General features: G+C 37.2%; 1 protein-coding gene across 1 annotated transcript in view; it reads right to left on the minus strand.

Annotated features, from left to right (window-relative positions):
* LOC104981297 overlaps positions 1 to 12,994 on the minus strand; it is a 204,064-nt gene that overhangs the window by 183,931 nt on the left and 7,139 nt on the right. The gene's annotated exons all lie outside the window — the stretch shown is intronic.

Here is a 12,994-nt window from a genome sequence, read left to right on the forward strand (position 1 = left end):
CAGTCCATGGGGTCGCAAAAAGTTGGACACAACTGAGCGACTTCACTTTCACTTTCTTTCACCAATACTTGAGCCTGTTACGAAGTATTATTTTTCTTTGAGTTACTTTTTGTTTATCTTTGTAGAGTTTGGTATACTTTTTTTTTTTTTTTTCTCTGACCCAAGGCTTATGGAATCCCAAGCAGGAATTGAATCCATCCCTTAGGCAGTGAGAGCATGGCACTCTAACCACTGGACTGCCAGGGAATTCCCTGTTTTTCTTATTTTTAATTCATAGCAATAAACTACCTGAGGACAGGGAGTCTATTTTGTAAACTCTATTTCAGGCGGTGTTAGCAAATTTAACTAAAAACAGAGAGTTCTACTAAGTTCACTCATTTTAAATGAGTGAATTTATGACCTTTGGAAATGCCAGTAAGCATTTCATTAAGTACTTTTCTATCTTGGGAACTTGTAGGTTATAATGATGTAGACATAATTAATAACTGAACTATTTCTCTGAAGAAACTTCTAGTAAAGGGAGTATGCCAAAACTGAAAACATACAAGTGAATGTTGTTAGTATTGAGACAAACATATAAAATATGCTATGGAAGAACAGAGGAGGAATTGTCTCGGTTTCTTGCAGGACCAAGGTAGACTTACTTGAGGAAATCACTCCTACCCTGAGACTTGAAGGATGAATACAAACACACCAAATGTACCCAGATAGTGTGAATAAGGGGAAAGTTCATGTCAGATTATAGAAATGTGACAGGACACAGATGGCTCAAATCTTGAATCTTTGGGACCCTATAGACTGAAGCCCGCCAGGCTCCTCTGTCCATGGGATTGTCCAGGTAAGAATACTGGAATGGGTTGCCATACCCTCCTCTAGGGAATTTTCTAGATTTAGCGACTGAACACACATCTCTTGTGTATCCTGCATTGGCAGACAAGTTCTTTTCCACTAGTATCAACTGGGAAGCTGTACTGTTTGATAGGAATGCTCCACAAATGTTACTATGGCAAAACTGGAAGAGTCTACAATGTTACCCAGCACACTCTTGCCATCTTTGTAAACAAACAAGGATGAGATTCTTGCCAACAGAATTAATGTGGGTATCGAGCATATTAAGCACTATAAGAGCTAAGATACCATCCTGAAACGTGTGAAGGAAAAATGATAAGAAAAAGAAGGAAGCCAAAGACAAAGGGACTTGGGCTCATCTGAAGCACCAGCCTGCTCCACCGAGCAAGCACACTTCATGAGAATCAATGGAAAGGAGCCTGAACTATCGGAGGCCCTCTCCAATGAATTCATAGCATGGTGGGTGTAAAGAAAACAAAGACCTGGACAATTAAAAAAAAAAAGGAAAAATCACTGAAAGAAAAGAGAGGAATCAGGTTCACAAATGGCACAGGGCCACAAAGGATAAAATAAGTAGTTAGCATTAATAAACACTTTGAGATACATATAGAAAATTTCCAAATGAAAAACAGAAAAAAAGCAGTTATTTACATTAAGACTAACATTTTAAAGATGGTTAAAGAGACAGATGGTGACTGCAGCCATGAAATTAAAAGACACTTGCTCCTTGGAAGAAAAGCTATGACCAACCTAGATAACACATTAAAAAGCAGAGACATTACTTTACCAACAAAGGTCTAGGTAAGGCTATGGTTTTTTTAGTAGTCATGTATGGATGTTAAGAGTTGGACCATAAAGAAAGCTAAGTGTCGAAGAATTGATGCTTTTGAACTGTGGTGTTGGAGAATACTCTTGAGAGTCCCTTGGACTGAAAGGAGATCCAACCAGTCAATCCTAAAGGAAATCAGTCTTGAATGTTCATTGGAAGGACTGATGCTAAAGCTGAAACTCCAATACTTTGGCTACCTGATGTGAAGAGCTGACTCATTGGAAAAGACCGATGTTGGGAAAGATTGAAGGTGGGAGGAGAAGGGGACAACAGAGTATGAGATGGTTAGATGGCATCACCAACTTGATGAACCTGAATTTGAGCAAGCTCTGGGTGATGGACAGGGAAGCCTGGCGTGCTGCAGTCCTTGGGGTTGAAAAGAGTTAGACATGACTGAGAGACTGAACTGAACTGAAAGAGACAGAAAAGAGTAGGTTCTTTATAAAAATACTTATTTAATTATTTTCTGACAAGTTGATTCTTACAAATTCCTTCAACGCATAATCTAGTGATAAGACTGTAAGTCAATGGCCTAATTTACATCTTAATCTAAATATGTGAACAGAAACTGCTGAACTAAGTTGAGGCTAAAGTTTAAAGATCTGTTGATCTAATGAATATTTTCCGTGGTATTGTAGGCTATAGAGTTGGTTGGTATGGTGTTACAGGCAATTTTCCAGAAACACATATAAACCGAAATACTTTCTAGTCTGAGGTTTGGCTATATTTATATCACTATTGCCCTTTCTGCAAAACATGCCGTCTGCCATTCTGCAATCACGTAAAAGCTCTGGAAAGGTTTTAGCATCATCAAAGCAAAGCTGAGAGGATGCTTATAAAATGTGTTACCTTTTGATCTCTGTTTTTTGAATAGTTCTGTCACCATTTTTCTCCTCTGCTTATCTGAACTTTTGAAACAAGAGAAAGATTTTACTCATGTTTCAGCATGTGGTGCAGACTGCTAATTATGAACTGGGAATCTCTAACTACACATGTGCTCAGCAATTTATACAAGTTGCTGGAGACTACAGCTATAACCTACTTCATCTATTAAGGCACATGACATATGATCAAAAAGGAAAAACAACATAAACCAAATACAACTACTAAGATAAAGAATCTTAAGCAGCTATCTTCAGGGTGTATAATCTGAACTCTTTAATACATCTGGCTTTCATGCCAGCTAAGGGAACAAACACCTGCATGTCTATATTCATATTATACATTCAAAATTAAAACTCCAGTAAAAAGGAGCATATTTTTCTACTGTGTAATCTAAGTTTTCCTTACCTGAGTATTTATGCTAGTCTTAGAGACAGACTCACTGAGTTTCAACTGTGAAAAATAAATGAGATGCACATCTCTATTTGGTGTGCAATGTTATTTGGTTCTGCGGTTTGGACTTTTAGAACTAGTTTTGAAAGTAAGGACTCCAGGTATAAAACACAGCTTTTAGAAGTTATAATTGGTAAACAAGAGATTTCTTCATTATGATGTCACTAAGCCTGATGTCATTAAGTGATTTTAGTCTTCTTTAGTTCATTTTAGTGCTTCTGATATGAAACTTATGTCTCTTCATCTTAAATGATAGCTTTACTGCTGCCCTGGTCATGCATGTGTTCAGATGCCAGGAAGATACAGAGCAATGAGTGAAGGAATGTCCACTCTGCCATAATAAGCACCCAGTAATCTACATAATGAATATATTCTGCTGAAGTTAAAGGTTTATAGCACAGTATAAAGTTTGGATTTATTAATGAAAACCAAAAGGATAAAGGAAATTCATTAGTAATTTTATCATTTCTTTCTAAATGAAAAACTCTGCTATTCTCCAATATCTGCTTTTTCCTTCCACTCAAGGAGGAATTCACTCTGAGCCATGTACTTTTCCCCATTAACCACAGAATTAGAACCAGGCTTTCTTCTAATGTGGTTTCTACCAACTGATCGTAATTAGGACATGGTTTAAAACCCATTTTATATCTTTATTGTGCATGGTAGTATTTAAAACCCATTTTCTATCTTTATTGTGCATGGTAGAATTTGCCAACAAAGGTCCATTTAGTCAAAGATATGTTTTTTCCAGTAGTCATGTATGGATGTGAGAGTTGGATGTAAATAAAGCTGAGCACCAAAGAATTGATGCTTTTGAACTGTGGTGTTGCAGAAGATTCTTGAGAGTTCCCTAGACTGCAAAGAGTTCCAAGCAGTCAATCCTAAAGGAAATCAGTCCTGAATATTCATTAAAAGGACTGATGCTAAAGCTGAAACTCCAGTACTTTGGCCACCTGATGCAAAGAACTGACTCATTTGAAAAGACCCTGATGTTGGCAAAGGTTGAAGGAAGGAGGAGAAAGGGATGACAGAGGATGAGATGGTTGGATGGCATCACCAACTTGATAGAAATGAGTTTGAGCAGGCTCTGGGAGCTGGTGATGGACAGGGAAGCCTGGCATTCTATAGTCCAGGGGGTCACAAAGAGTTAGACACAACTGAGCGACCGAACTGACTGAGAAATAACCAACTTAAAACTATAGCTTCCATTTAAAGCAAGCCTGTGAAAAACTGGAAAATAAAGTTGATAGCAATTCCTGATTTTTTCCTACTCTTTATTATATAGATTTACTTTTAGCATAGTTTATCTTAAAATTTCATCCCTCTTGCCATGTATACTACTTGGACACCTTTTTATCACTTCTTTTTTTAGCTGGTAATCTTCATGTTGGGAGCTTCCCTGGTGGCTCAGCAGTCAGGAATCCGAATGCCAATACAGGAGACACAGGTTTGATACTTCGGTTAGGAAGATCCCTTGGGGAAGGAAATGGCAACCCCTTCCAGTATTTTTGCTTGGGAAACCCTATGGACAGAGGAGCCCCAAGGACTTCTGGAGGAGTTCTTGGAGTCACCAAGAGTTGGGAAGGACTTAACAACCATAACAACAAAAATCTTCAGGTCAAATGCATGACTGTTTAGGGAAGTGGATACTTTAAAGTCAGCACAGCATTTTATGAAAATGTGTGTTCTCAGGTCACTGTCTCCAGACTTTGATTTAGCAGATTGGGTTCCACAGTAAGATGTAAAGATGGAATATGTATGCAAGAAAGACAGGTGGTAATGCCCTTGGGTACAACTGTAAGAAAGGGAAGGAAGCAGGATGGCCAGAGGGAGTAACTAAGTGGATGCATTGTGGTTGGTATTACTCCTCAAAGTTATCCCCAAATGAAGCATGGGGCTTTGGCCCACAAAGACTGTGGATGATACTTGCCTCAAGAAGGGGCATGACTTAAGGTGAAGCAACACCTTTGGCTGAGCGCAATTCTCAGAGCTTCTAACCCTCTCCATTGTTGTGTGTCTCAGCCAGCAACCATGATTATTTGCTCTGTTGGAACTATAACACGTAAGAATCTCATATACCTCAAACCAGGATATGAACTGTTAACTTTGTTTCAGATCTCTTAAGATTTGTCCATGCAAATGAGGCTACATGGTACATTTCCTGATGACCCGAGCATATGTTTATTTAAAAGGGTCTTTTTTTTTTTTTTTTAAACCCCCTCAGCTCATGGGTCTCACATATCAGCTGATCCCCTCTTTGTAGAACTGGTAAAATTTTGAAGTATAGAAGACAGCTTGCAACTGTGGGTGAGAGTTCTCAAAGGGATCAAAGCCACTTGAGCTGCTGACAGAGTAAAAGCAAGACATTGAAAATGATTCACATCTCTGGCCTCAGGTTTTAAAAGTGAGAAGTGAAGATTAAATCTTGAGCAGGCTAAAAGATTAAGAGTTAAAACATTTGTTTTCTATGAGCTACAATGCATCCCCCACCCCGCCCCACCCCGGTCTAGTTAAAGTGGGATTATGTGCTTTTTATAGTATCAAGTTTAAGAACACCATCTTTAGGTCAGTCTGACTTCTCCAAGCTGTTCTTACCAGCTGTGTGACCTTGAGTATGTTCTGCATGACTGTGAATGCTACTTCACTCTTTAAATCCGTTTTCTTATTGCATAGTGAGTACTGATACAACATCTGTTTTATGAATGTTGTGAGAATTAAATGAGGTAATTTAAGAGATGTAAATAACCCAGTTACTCTCTAGTAAATTTTTAGTCATTGATTCACTTCTGTTATCATTAATGAAGTAATTTTTATTAGCATATTTATTGGGTTTATTGATTTATTAATTAAAACAGCATATGATTTCCAGCTATACTTGAATTTATTCCAAATTTGGTTAAAATGGAGCATTTCCAATCATTTCTGATTTTTCCAGAAAATTCTCATTTCTTTTAAATAGATGTAAGATACTTATTTCCCTTCTTTTGTAGCATTTTCTCCCTGCAGCAGGAGAGAATTATCCATAAGAGGAAAGATACTATGGCTATCTGCAGTGGATCTGCCCAGATGTCATGAGTGTTCATATGGAAAACAGAAGAGGTGGTGTGTCCACGATCTGGTCCTTTCCTGAGTTTTTTCTTTTCTTTCTTTTTTTTCTTTTAATGAGTATGTGGTTTAAGTAAGCTTGTTCTCTATTGAAAGTACTAACTGAGTGGATGATAAAATGCTGTCTAAGAGATGTTTCAAATTCATAAAACTATTTTTGTAAGGAAAAATATGTCTTCCCAAAAGAATAAGTCTGATAGCCTTCAATAATCATTCATTATTAAGTCAAATTAACAAGTTATAGAATAAGACTTTGTCTTAGAAGAGAAAGCTAATTACTGAACACCTAAAGCTTTTCTTACCAAGCTCGAATACTTAATGTCTAATATTGAAGTTTCTTCCTCAGAAAATAAGATAACTGGTTTTAAGTCTCCTAAAAATTCCTCCCACAAATGCTTTCTAAATTAAACTATAATCCCTGCCACGCCTTTCCCCCAACCATTTTTCTTCTTTGTAGAATTAGAAGGGGAAAACTGCTGCACTTATATACACATGTTAAGATATAATTTTCCAAAGTCTGTGCCTTGTCCAATTTTTCTAATAGCTCTGAGAGCCTAATATAGTTCCTATATTCAGGGTATATAAAGCCTGTCAACATTTAAGTCGTCTCTTTCTTTCTCTGTCTGCCTTTTACCCCAACCTAACCTCCCTCTCCATTCTTATTTAAAATGTATTTAGCTCTTAGGACATTTATTAGACTTTTATTCTTCTCAGTAGCCTGGAGCCAAAGGTTTAGATCTTTAAAATATTAAACTTATTTAGCTCACATTTACTTCACATTGTAAAATAAATCACTGAAGAACATATTTAGATTTTTTTTTGATTAAAGTAAAATATTAAAGATGCTTTTCCTCATTGTGTGTGTGTTAATCACTCAGTTATGTCTGACTCTGTGCTACCCCATGGACTGAGCCTGCCAGGCTCCTCTGTCCCTGGGATTCTCCAAGCAATAATACTGGAGCAGGTTGCCATTCTCTTCTCTAGGGGATCTTCCTGACCCACGGATCAAACCCGGGTCTCCTGACTGCAGGCAGATTCTTTACCAACAACCACAAGGAAAGCCCTTTTCCTCATATTAATATAAACATTTTAGAGTATTCTGAATTCTATCCTGCTAGTTTAATAAATCGGAGAAGGCAATGGCACCCCACTCCAGTACTTTTGCCTGGAAAATCCCATGGGAGGAGCCTGGTAGGGTGCAGTCCATGGGATCGCTAGAGTCGGACACGACTAAGCGACTTCACTTTCCCTTTTCACTTTCATGCATTGGAGAAGGAAATGGCAACCCACTCCAGTGTTCTTGCCTGGAGAATCCCAGGGATGGGGGAGCCTGGTGGGCTGCCGTCTATGTGGTCACACAGAGTCAGACACGACTGAAGCGATGCAGCAGCAGCAGCAGTTTAATAAATATATTTTTGCTTAAGTAAGTCATCCTCAAAAAACATATTTCTTTAGTATATAATCAATACCAAACATATTATGAAATTTTATAGGAAATTTTATATATGTGCTTCTATAGTACATATATACTTATTAAGTATAATGATTATTTTAAAATACATCTTTACTTACTTTTCTTTTCTGGATTTCTTTTGTAGTCCTCAACAAAAAATAGCAATGTATTTTTTCACTAAACATTTTATTTATCATACAGTTGATGAGTAATTCCAAGTCTTTCTTTATCATAATAATAGTGTCAAGAAATGTACCATAAGACACAGGCTTTGTGACCAAGTAAGAGTGAGAAATACCTTCAAATTATATAATGCACTTTGGCATTTTAGAGGCTCTGTGAATAATGTCAATTATGATGTCAATTGATTCTTGTTCACCTCAAAGTTTTGTAACGGTATTTTAGTAAGTGCTGACTTTATTAATTTATAAATAAATAATATTTATTATTTAACTAATATTTTTAACAATTATTTTGTGCTATGCAGTATTCTAGGGAAGAGAAACATAGGAATCTGTAAAAAATATTATTCTCATCCTTAGAGTGATAATAATGAAAAAAGGGGTCTTCTTAATATGAATAATATCAATCAGTAAAACTCAGTTTTAAACATTTTTAAAGACACCATTTTTATATTGATTTAAAAAAAAAACTCAATTTTATATTGGATAATGAATTAACAATGTTGTGATAGTTTCAGGTGGACAGCAAAGGGACTCAGCCATACATATACATGTATCCATCCATTATCCCCCAGATTCCCTCCCATCCAAGCTGCCAAATAATACTGGGAAGAGTTCCCTGAAAGATATCATTTTTTAGATTAAAAAACCAAAAAATTCTAAGGCAGAAAGCATGTAAATTCTCAAGGCAACAAATTTTATAATTAATACAGGTAGAGTTCAAAGCCTGGTGTTCTCTTCCAAACCTTGTGTTGCTAAACGCTGGACTATGGCTACTCACAGAGCATGACTTTGCAAATATTGTAATGGATTATAGGTTGCTTGAGATCAGAGGCCTGTTCTATCCTATTAACCTTATCCTTCTTCTTAACACAGTCCCTAAAATGTTGCCATAGACACTGTACAATAAATAGATGAATTAGTGAACAAACACATGTTCATTACTGATCTAAAAGATGAGTTGCTGCTGCTGCCAAGTCGCTTCAGTTGTGTCCAACTCTGTGCAACCCCATAGATGGCAGCCCACCAGGCTCTACCGACCCTGGGATTCTCCAGGCAAGAACACTGGAATGGGTTGCCATTTCCTTCTCCAATGCATAAAAGTGAAAAGTGAAAGTGAAGTCGCTCAGTCGTTTTCAACTCTTAGCCACCCCATGGACTGCAGCCTACCAGGCTCCTCCATCCATGGGATTTTCCAGGCAAAAGTACTGGAGTGGGGTGCCATTGTCTTCTCCAAAAAGATGAGTAAGTGCTTCTAAATTACTGCTTCCTACTGCATAGTGATAAATAGGTCAAGATTAGCACCTTTCATATGCTTGCTTCTTTTTCATCTCTAGGCCTATGAAATACACACCTATTAGCTATGAGTCAGACATGACTGAGCATCTTCACTTTCACTTTTAAAAATTAGGGGTTAGCGTTAGGGTTAGGGTTAGGGTAAAGTGAAAAGTGAAAGTGAAGGAAATGGCAACCCACTCCAGTGTTTTTGCCGGGAGAATCCCAGGGACGGGGGAGCCTCGTGGGCTGCCGTTTATGGGGTCACACAGAGTCGGACACAACTGAAGCGACTTAGCAGCAGCAGCATTAAAACCAAAACCTGTTCAAGATCCATTCTTTCCCCTTCCCATATACTGATCATTGGCTATTCTTTACTGTCTTGTTCTTTTCATCATAGACAATCTCCAAATCTAAAATCACAGTTCATTCACTATAAACTTCTCTCTTTATGTAAACTTCTAAACGGGTTAGTCCATATTTTATTCTATTAACATCCACTTCCAATCAAACCTCAAGTTGTGATAACTTCATATTTTTAAATATTTCACAATCTAAGCATCTATTCATTCACTCACCCAACTGAAAAAATAATACTCTTTGAGAGTTTCAGTCCTTCTCTCCCTTGTTAGATGAAATTAATCAGCATGCTCTCTCTCTCTCTCTCTCTCTCATTCTCATACTGAATCCTTCTACTTTTCTCTAATTTCAATGTTCCATTCTCTTTAAAGCCATTCATGTTTCTCCCCTGATTACTGCCATAGTTTTGCATTTCCCTCCCATGTTTTCATTACATTTTCTCTTCCCACCTTTTCACCCATTCTTCTTACTCTAGCCAGAAGGATATGTGTGGGAATGTGACTGAGACACCCCTGCTAGTCCTGTCAGAGGAACAAGCAGAAAGTACAGCTACATAGTAAAAATAATTCATAGCTGCAGAGAAAGGCACCATGCTCCTTATGGTCCTGTTTTTGGTGCCAGACCCATCTAATCCACATCAACCTCCCTACTAAACCGATTTTTTTTTGGTTTTTGCAAGAAGTAAAAGAAGGGAATTGGCATCTTGAGAAGAATATTTTATGAAGCATTAATACTCTTCATCCTCTTTTTCTATAAGGAAAAGAGGAAGAAAAGTTGAACCAAATGTTCCCATTACCTTCAGAATCTCTTTGCCACCTAAGTTGAGAAAACACCACTGAATTTTGATAAGCCTTCACACTGCTGATGGGTATCTTACAGTACAAGCATGCAAAAGGAAGAAGAATCATAGTAAGGCTGAGAATACAGCAGCCATGATTCCCACTTCTTGGTGTGCGAGGGTACATGCTTTTCTCTTAGGAGAAGAGGGAATGAAGAAGCAATGAGCACCTGCAGTAGGGGGGTATAAAACAGAGGAAAAGTTTTAAGAAGGTGTTTTAAAAAAGCATCTCAACCTTGATAGGCTCACCAAAATTAGAGAACTCTATGGCAGGAGAGGCAGTATTTGGGGCCAGTCTTTAAAAAAAAAAAAAAACAAACCAGCAAGTGCATCACTTGGGAGAAAGAGCATTGGATACAAACAGTTCTCTGAAAGCCAATGGCAAAGCAGTTTGAAGAAAAATGTACCTATACCAAACAAATCATGGGCCCCTAAATTTGCAGCTAATGTGTGCTTTTCTTATCTGGGCAAGTATTTTCTTTGCCTTTCACTCTCCATTCCCTGCTTCTGCAAATAGGAGACACAGGCAAAGAAAAAATGGGGAGAGAATCAAGAGAGAACAAAGTCTGACCACACTCACCACCTCTGCCCTTTTGGTAACTTACTGAAGCTAACAATAAATGACCTCTTCTGGAGAAGAGGTCAATATGACATAGGCAAGAAATTTAATGAGAGCGTTATAAAGTCTGAAAAAATTCCTGGATATAACTATATTTTTCGTTAAGTATTGATTCCTTTGGTTGGCACATTTAAGTTCCCTTGTATCTGCTACACAGTCAATGAAGCTTCAAAGATTAATGTTGTTCTCCCTTACTGGTTTAAATACTACGGCATCACTGAATTGAAATTAATTAATTTATATCTGTTAGTTCTTCCTCAAAAAAGCAAATCCGTGTGATTCATCCGCTTGCTTAAAAACCTTCAATGGTTTTCTACTGAAGTTATGATAAATACCTAAGGTTCTTTTTTCTTAAAAACCCCTCCACAATTTGTCCCAGGCTTTTTCATGAGCTTCACATTTCTATATCTCCTACTTGCCTGTGTGTTCTAACTTTATTGGTTTCTAACAGTGTCTTGAATATGCCTTGTCCTCTTGCCTGAGGCTATCACACATACATTTCCTTTTGCTTAAAATACTACTTTTTATCCAGTCTACATTTCTCCAATTTAAAAGTCTTTCCTTATTTTCACTTGCACAAGAAAAGAAGAACTTCCCTGAAACTCCAGGCTAGTTTAGTTTCCCATTTTAAGTTCCCCTATAGAATGAAGTACATCCCTATTTGTAAAATTCATCACATTTAAAATTACTACAATGTCTTTCTTCCCAATCAAAAAGTGAAGCAAAGAAATAATGTCAGCTTTCTTTACTATAAATTCCCACTGCCTAGCACAGTTTCTAGTAGATAGTAAGCATTTAATTAATCTCCTATTTGACAAATTTATTAACTGTGGACATTTGAATGGTACTACTTAACTTAGGCTGTCTTTGTTTTCTATCTCAACTCCTACCACATAAGTTGAGATAGAAAACAAAGCAAAACAATCAAACATTACCATCTGTGGCTCACAAATAAGAAGTTGTCCAGTGAATGTTCATTAAAGCAACCTTGTAGAAGGAAGATCACCATTATTTCTTAATACAAAGTGTCACTTATCTTTTCAAAATGAAGGTATACATAGGCAGTCGCACTCTTCTTGTTTTAAAGGATTCATAATTAGAAAATATCCAAGTCATACTACCTCTTGGGTAAAAATACCACATTAAGAGAGATTGCATTAAAGGAAATAATTAAAATTTTCCTCGATGCTTGGACACATATGCATAAGAGAGATTTGTGGATTTATTCTCTCAAGTCTCCAAGTTGTGGTTGTTCATGAATAGTCCCTATACATTATTTTACTTCTTCAGTCCTCCTGATTGATATCTATTTATCCATGAGGCCATTTCAGAACAGAGCTCATACAGCTACAGAGGACTATCCCCTTCATGGGAAAAAGTAGAACTTGTCCCTTTATCTTTGGCCTTAAGACACTTTTTCTAAAGGGACAGATATAGATGGATATACATTATTTGGGCAGCAAATATATATTAGCATACATACTTTTGCATATATATATTCTACAAATGTATAATATGTATATGATTTAGATAATAACATCACAATGCCCCTCTTGTTCTCTGTATTGGTCCTGTTTGCCAAATATAAAATCTACTAAAAGGCCACTTCTTCTCGAGCCCTATATATGAATAGATATCTTCTCAAGCTGCTTATTGTGATAACTCACCAAACAAACCAGGACACATCTGAATCTTAGTTTTACTCAGTTGTATACATCATGAGAAATGCTGGGCTGGAAGAAGCACAACCTGGAATCAAGATTGCTGGGAGAAATATCAATAACCTCAGATATGCAGATGACACCACCCTTAAGGCAGAAAGTGAAGAGGAACTAAAAAGCCTCTTGATGAAAGTGAAAGAGGAGAGTGAAAAAGTTGGCTTAAAACTCAACATTCAGAAAACTAAGATCATGGCATCTGGTCCCATCATTTCATGGAAAATAGATGAGGAAACAGTATCAGACTTTATTTTTGGAGACTCCAAAATCACTGCAGATGGTGATTGCAGCCATGAAATTAAAAGACGCTTACTCCTTGGAAGGAAAGTTATGACCAACCTAGACAGCATATTAAAAAGCAGAGACATTACTTTGCCAACAAAGGTCCGTCTAGTCAAGGCTATGGTTTTTCCAGTGGTGAGAGTTGGACT

This window comes from Bison bison, unplaced genomic scaffold (genome assembly GCF_000754665.1).
Source record: "Bison bison bison isolate TAMUID 2011002044 unplaced genomic scaffold, Bison_UMD1.0 scf7180017864517, whole genome shotgun sequence".
Taxonomy (NCBI): Eukaryota; Metazoa; Chordata; class Mammalia; order Artiodactyla; family Bovidae; genus Bison; species Bison bison.